We start from the raw sequence: 7950 nt of genomic DNA, 5'->3' as shown, positions 1-7950 counted from the left end.
ACATTCTGTTCACCACCATTAATGAGAACAGTTAAGAGTCGGTGTATTTGCAAACATTTCCACCCAAACACAACAAAAAAACTGGCAAAAATGAAGAGGGTGTCCCAGCATTTCTGTTAGTCATTTCCCATGACTGTCCAGAGAGCCTGTATTTCCCAGAGTTAAGAAAGAGGAAACTCTCCTTCTGGGGTAGAACAAAGAAACCCAATAATTTAACCAGAAATGGGGAACATAGGAAAAAGACAATGTCTAGTATCTTGTCGCATACAAGAAAATCAGTTTTATACACATACACACACAGGCTTAGTAGCTTTTGTGAAAGAAAACTGAAATATACTCATGAAAAATTATGAAGTACCTCATTCACCCACTCATTCTCCTCCATCTGTGCCTCATACATAGCACAGTGCCCGTCATTTAACAGGCTCTCAAGAAGGGACTGGCACAAAAGAAATCAGAACCGATAGAAGCATTAGGTTATCTGAACAGTTTTCTTGCTGTTTAAATGCTATTACTAAAGTAATGTCTATTTCCCCAAAGTAATCAGTCTCTACTAATAGGTCATCTGAAGATGCAGAATGAAGCCTATTTTGTATGCATTCTCACACAATGTTGGGTATACCCATAATTACAACTCAAGTGTAGTCAACCAGATGTCATCAGTAGGTATGTTTTAATTACCATATATTGAAAATCTATGTGCCAGAGTCTGGGTGGGGTGCTAGGGATACAAGATTAAGACAGATGTGATCTCTACTATTTTAGCAGAAAAGATGGAGAACAAAAAACTATAAGGAATTATTAAATTTTAAAAAAATTACAACAGCATTTAATTCACCTTACATGTCCCTCTGATACTGCAAGCTTATTATACATTACCATAATTCTTTCCCCTTATGTAAAAAGGAAAACGAAATTCACTTCTCTCTTGATAAATGCTTCTTGTATTCCAAGGAAGCAAGAAATTACATTGTTCAGCCCTTCATACTCTGGAAGCCTTTAAGTCACTGTCAAATGCTCTAGAGGTCCTATTCTATCCCATTTCACTTTGGAGAGCATGTCTCCCTCCTTGCAAGGTGGTAGGACACTAAACTTTACTGAATTAAACTCCCTTAATACTCATAATCACCTATCAAGCAACCTACAATGCTGTTCTAACATGTAGAATCAGCTGCTTTAGACGATGCTCAATTACCAAGTGACATTTATAGTTCAGGTCACAGACATGAAGTGATACTTCCATCGGTGAAGATGAAAACTCACAGTAAAAATATGCGTATCTCCTTCAGAAGTGACAGCTTTCCAGAATACTAATAAATTGGTTATCTCATTTCCCAGCCCACATCAGATTAGAAATAGCTAAGAGGGAGGTGCAAGAGGAAGCAGCCAGATGTACACCCAAATATAGCAGGGAAAGTAAAATAAGAGCCTCAACAATAATCATGTGAACAGGCCTTGAGTGGTTATGTGCTAAGCACTTCACAAGGTCATCCACTCTCATTCTCTCAACAAACCCATGAGGCAGCTACTATCAGAAGGTACCTACTATATGCCAGGAATTCCACATAATTATCCTAATCCTTAGAACAATTTGGCATTACTGTTGCTCAATTTGCAAATGAGAAAACTGTGGTTCTGATCTAAATTACTTGTTGTAGGACTCCTTAACTAGCAAGTAACTGAGCCAGAACTTGGACTTGGTTCAAAGTTAAGTGACCATATCCCCCAGCCTGAGCCTTGTATTCCATTGTCCTGCTTAATTAGAAATCATGTTCCATTTTACCCTCTAGAGAGTCCCAGTTTGAATGAGGAGTTCTATGATCTCCTACAGCTAGGGGGTACATCCTATCCTTTCAGCTATACCATCTCCATACCACTGATGCAAGAGAGACAGACTATAAAAAGGAACTTCAAACATTCAAAATGCCTGGTAATTTTAAGTCATTTGAAGAAAGGGAGGGGGAAAAAAAACAAATTATTTAGTTTAATTACAAGAATCGAAGTCATAGGAGGAGGGGCAAGATGGCAGTAGGGTCCCCAAATCACCTGTCCCCACCAAATTAAATACATAACCTTCAAATTATCCTGAAAATCTACGAATTCGGCTTGAGATTTAAAGAGAGAACAGCTGGAATGCTACAGTGAGAAGAGTTCGCACTTCTATCGAGGTAGGAAGACGGGGAAAAAGACATAAAGATACAAAAGGCCTCCGAGGGGCAGGGGCCCTGCGAGGAGCCAGGCTAAGGCCAGGGCGAGTGTCCCCAGGACAGGAGAGCCCCATCCCGGAGAAGCAGGAGCTGCACCAACCTTCCCGGGGGGGAAAGGAGCTCGCAGAGAGTTGGAACAGAACCCCAGGAGGGCGGGGATGCCCTCGGGCTCCCTGGGACACTAACAGACACCTGCGCCCCGGGAGAGTGCGCCGAGCTCCCTAAGGGCTGCAGCACGCACCGCGGGACCCGGAGCAGCTCAGAGGGGCTCGGGCGGTGGCTCCCAGAGGGGGCTGCGGGGCGGGAGCGCGAATCCAACAGCACAGGCAGGGAGCACAGGGAGCAGGGACACAGCCCAGGATCCGGCCTCCCCCTGGGACAGGCAGAGGCCAGGAGGACCCAGGACCACAAGGACGCTCTGCCCCGAGCTGAGCAGATCAGCGGCCCCGCCCCGGAGCCTCCAGGCCCTGCAGACGGAGAGCTCTGGAGTTCCTGCGGGGGCTGAATCCAGGGCTCCAGAGCTGGCCCCGCCACTGGGGCTGTTCCTCCTGGGGCCTCACGGGGTAAACACAACCCCCACTGAGCCCTGCACCAGGCAGGGGCAGAGCAGCTCCCCCAAGTGTTAACACCTGAAAATCAGCACAACAGGCCCCTCCCCCAGAAGACCAGATAGACGGACCAGTTCCAGGGGAAGTCAAGGGACTTAAAGTATACAGAATCAGAAGATATTCATCCGTGTTTTCTTTTTCTTTCTTTTTTTTTTTCTTTTTGATTTCTGATTGCTTCCGCCACCTTTTTTTTTTCCATCTTTCTTTCTTTTTCTTCTCTTTTTTCCTTTTTTTTTCTTCCTTTTTTTTTTCTTTTTCTCTTTTCTTTCCTTCTCTCTCTTTCTTTTTCTCCTTTTCCCAATACAACTTGTTTTTGGCCACTCTGCACTGAGCAAAATGACTAGAAGGAAAACCTCACCTCAAAAGAAAGAATCAGAAACAGTCCTCTCTCCCACAGAGTTACAAAATCTGGATTACAATTCAATGTCAGAAAGCCAATTCAGAAGAACTATTATACAGCTACTGGTGGCTCTAGAAAAAAGCATAAACGACTCAAGAGACTTCATGACTGCAGAATTTAGATTCAATCAGGCAGAAACTAAAAATCAATTGAATGAGATGCAATCCAAACTAGAAGTCCTAACGACGAGGGTTAACGAGGTGGAAGAACAAATGAGTGACATAGAAGACAAGTTGATGGCAAAGAGAAACTGAGGAAAAAAGAGACAAACGATTAAAAGACCATGAGGTTAGATTAAGGGAAGTAAACGACAGCCTGAGGAAGAAAAACTTACATTTAATTGGGATTCCCGAGGGCGCCAAAAGGGACAGAGGGCCAGAATATGTATTTGAACAAATCCTAGCTGAAAACTTTCCTAATCTGGGAAGGGGAAACAGGCATTCAAATCCAGGAAATAGAGAGATCCCCCCCTAAAATCAATAAAAACAGTTCAACAGCCCGACATCTAATAGTTAGGCTTGCAAATTCCAAAGATAAAGAGAAGATCCTTAAAGCAGCAAGAGACAAGAAATCCCTGACTTTTATGGGGAGGAGTATTAGGGTAACAGCAGACCTCTCCACAGAGACCTGGCAGGCCAGAAAGGGCTGGCAGGATATATTCAGGGTCCTAAATGAGAAGAAAATGCAACCAAGAATACTTTATCTAACAAGGCTCTCATTCAAAATGGAAGGAGAGATAAAGAGCTTTCAAGCAGGCAGGAACTGAAAGAATATGTGACCTCCAAACCAGCTCTGCAAGAAGTTTTAAGGGGGACTCTTAAAATTCCCCTTTAAGAAGAAGTTCAGTGGAACAATCCACAAAAACAAGGACTGAATAGATATCATCATGACACTAAACTCATATCTTTCAATAGTAACTCTGAACGTGAACGGGCTTAATGACCCCATCAAAAGGCACAGGGTTTCAGACTGGATAAAAAAGCAGGACCCATCTATTTGCTGTCTACAAGAGACTCATTTTAGACAGAAGGACACCTACAGCCTGAAAATAAAAGGTTGGAGAACCCTTTATCATTCAAATGGTCCTCAAAAGACAGCAGGGGTAGCCATCCTTAGATCAACTAAAATTTACCCCGAAGACTGTAATGAGAGATGAAGAGGGACACTATCTCATACGTAAGTCCTCTTGTTGGATAGATCCTTTTAACAATCCTCAATATATATGCCCCGAATGTGGGAGCTGCCAAATATTTAAACCAGTTAATAACCAAAGTGAAGAAATACTTAGATAATAATACACTTATACTTGGTGACTTCAATCTAGCTCTTTCTATACTCGATAGGTCTCTAAGCACAACATCTCCAAAGAAACGAGAGCTTTAAATGATACACTGGACCAGATGGATTTCACAGATATCTACAGAAGTTTACATCCAAACTCAACCGAATACACATTCTTCTCAAGTGCACATGGAACTTTCTCCAGAATAGACCACATACTGGGTCACAAATCAGGTCTGAACCGATACCAAAAGATTGGGATCGTCCCCTGCATATTCTCAGACCATAATGCCTTGAAATTAGAACTAAATCACAACAAGAAGTTTGGAAGGACCTCAAACACGTGGAGGTTAAGGACCATCCTGCTAAAAGATGAAAGGGTCAACCAGGAAATTAAGGAAGAATTAAAAAGATTCATGGAAACTAATGAGAATGAAGATACAACCGTTCAAAATCTTTGGGATGCAACAAAAGCAGTCCTAAGGGGGAAATACATCAAATACAAGCATCCATTCAAAAACTGGAAAGAACTCAAATACAAAAGCTAACCTTACACATAAAGGGGCTAGAGAAAAAACAGCAGATTGACCCCACGCCCAGCAGAAGAGAATTAAAATTCGAGCAGAACTCAATGAAATCGAGACCAGAAGAACCGTGGAACAGATCAACAGAACCAGGAGTTGGTTCTTTGAAAGAATTAATAAGATAGATAAACCATTAGCCAGCCTTATTAAAAAGAAGAGAGAGAAGACTCAAATTAATAAAATCATGAATGAGAAAGGAGAGATCACTACCAACACCAAGGAAATACAAACGATTTTAAAAACATATTATGAACAGCTATACGCCAATAAATTAGGCAATCTAGAAGAAATGGACGCATTCCTGGAAAGCCACAAACTACCAAAGCTGGAACAGGAAGAAATAGAAAACCTGAACAGGCCAATAACCAGGGAGGAAATTGAAGCAGTCATCAAAAACCTCCCAAGACACAAGAGTCCAGGGCCAGATGGCTTCCCAGGGGAATTGTATCAAACGTTTAAAGAAGAAACCATACCTATTCTCCTAAAGCTGTTTGGAAAGATAGAAAGAGATGGAGTACTTCCAAATTCGTTCTATGAGGCCAGCATCACCTTAATTCCAAAACCAAAGACCCCACCAGAAAGGGGAATTACAGACCAATATCCCTGATGAAGATGGATGAAAAAATTCTCAAAAAGATACTAGCCAATAGGATCCAACAGTACATTAAGAAAATTATTCACCATGACCAAGTAGGATTTATCCCCGGGACACAAGGCTAGTTCAACACTCGTAAATCAATCAATTGGATTCATCATATCAGCAAGAAAAAAAACTAGAACCATATGATCCTCTCATTAGATGCAGAGAAAGCATTTGACAAAATACAGCATCCATTTCTGATCAAAACTCTTCAGAATGTAGGGATAGAGGGAACTTTCCTCGACATCTTAAAAGCCATCTACGAAAAGCCCACAGCAAATATCATTCTCAATGGGGAAGCACTGGGAGCCTTTCCCCTAAGATCAGGAACAAGACAGGGATGTCCACTCTCACCACTGCTATTCAACATAGTACTGGAAGTCCTAGCCTCAGCAATCAGACAACAAAAGGACATAAAGGCATTCAAATTGGCAAAGAAGAAGTCAAACTCTCCCTCTTCACCAATGACATGATACTCTACATAGAAAACCCAAAAGCCTCCACCCCAAGATTGCTAGAACTCATACTGCAATTTGGTAACGTGGCAGGATACAAAATTAATGCCCAGAGTCAGTGGTATTTCTATACACTAACAATGAGACTGAAGAAAGAAATTAAGGAGTCAATCCCATTTACAATTGCACCCAAAAGCATAAGATACCTAGGAATAAACCTCACCAAAGACGTAAAGGATCTATACCCTAAAAACTATTGAACACTTCTGAAAGAAATTGAGGAAGACACAAAGAGATGGAAAAATATTCCATGCTCATGGATTGGCAGAATTAATATTGTGAAAATGTCAATGTTACCCAGGGCAATTTACACGTTTAATGCAATCCCTATCAAAATTCCATGGACTTTCTTCAGAAAGTTAGAACAAATTATTTTAAGATGTGTGTGGAATCAGAAAAGACCCCGAATAGCCAGGGGAATTTTAAAAAAAGAAAACCATATCTGGGGCATCACAATGCCAGATTTCAGGTTGTACTACAAAGCTGTGGTCATCAAGACAGTGTGGTACTGGCACAAAAACGGACGCATAGATCAGTGGAACAGAATAGAGAACCCAGAAGTGGACCCTGAACTTTATGGTCAACTAATATTTGATAAAGGAGGAAAGACTATCCACTGGAAGAAAGACAGTCTCTTCAATAAATGGTGCTGGGAAAATTGGACATCCACATGAAGAATGAAACTAGACCACTCTCTTTCACCATACACAAAGAAACTCAAAATGGTTGAAAGATCTAAATGTGAGACAAGATTCCATCAAAATCCTAGAGGAGAACACAGGCAACACCCTTTTTGAACTCAGCCACAGTAACTTCTTGCAAGATACATCCACGAAGGCAAAAGAAACAAAAGCAAAAATGAACTATTGGGACTTCAAGATAAGAAACTTTTGCACAGCAAAGGATACAGTCAACAAAACTAAAAGACAACCTACAGAATGGGAGAAGATATTTGCAAATGACGTATCAGATAAAGGGCTAGTTTCCAAGATCTATAAAGAACTTATTAAACTCAACACCAAAGAAACAAACAATCCAATCATGAAATGGGCAAAAGACATGAACAGAAATCTCACAGAGGAAGACATAGACATGGCCAACATGCACATGAGAAAATGCTCTGCATCACTTGCCATCAGGGAAATACCAATCAAAACCACAATGAGATACCACCTCACACCAGTGAGGATGGGGCAAATTAACAAGGCAGGAAACCACAGATGTTGGAGAGGATGCGGAGAAAAGGGAACCCTCTTACACTGTTGGTGGGAATGTGAACTGGTGCAGCCACTCTGGAAAACTGTGTGGAGGTTTCTCAAAGAGTTAAAAATAGACCTGCCCTGTGACCCAGCAATTGCACTGTTGGGAATTTACCCCAAAGATTCAGATACAATGAAACGCCGGGACACCTTCACCCCAATGTTTCTAGCAGCAATGTCCACAATAGCCAAACTGTGGAAGGAGCCTTGGTGTCCATCAAAAGATGAATGGATAAAGATGTGGTTTATGTATACAATGGAATATTACTCAGCCATTTGAAATGACAAATACCCACCTTTTGCTTCAACGTGGTTGGAACTGGAGGGTATTATGCTGACTGAGCGAAGTAAGTCAATCGGAGAAGGACAAACATATGTTCTCATTCATTTGGGGAATATAAATAATAGTGAAAGGGAATATAAGGGAAGGGAGAAGAAATGTGTGGGAAATATCAG

The sequence above is a fragment of the Canis lupus genome, chromosome 6 (assembly GCF_048164855.1).
Source record: "Canis lupus baileyi chromosome 6, mCanLup2.hap1, whole genome shotgun sequence".
Lineage (NCBI taxonomy): Eukaryota > Metazoa > Chordata > Mammalia > Carnivora > Canidae > Canis > Canis lupus.
The sequence above is the reverse complement of the archived record's forward strand: the minus strand, read 5'-3'. Positions refer to the sequence as shown.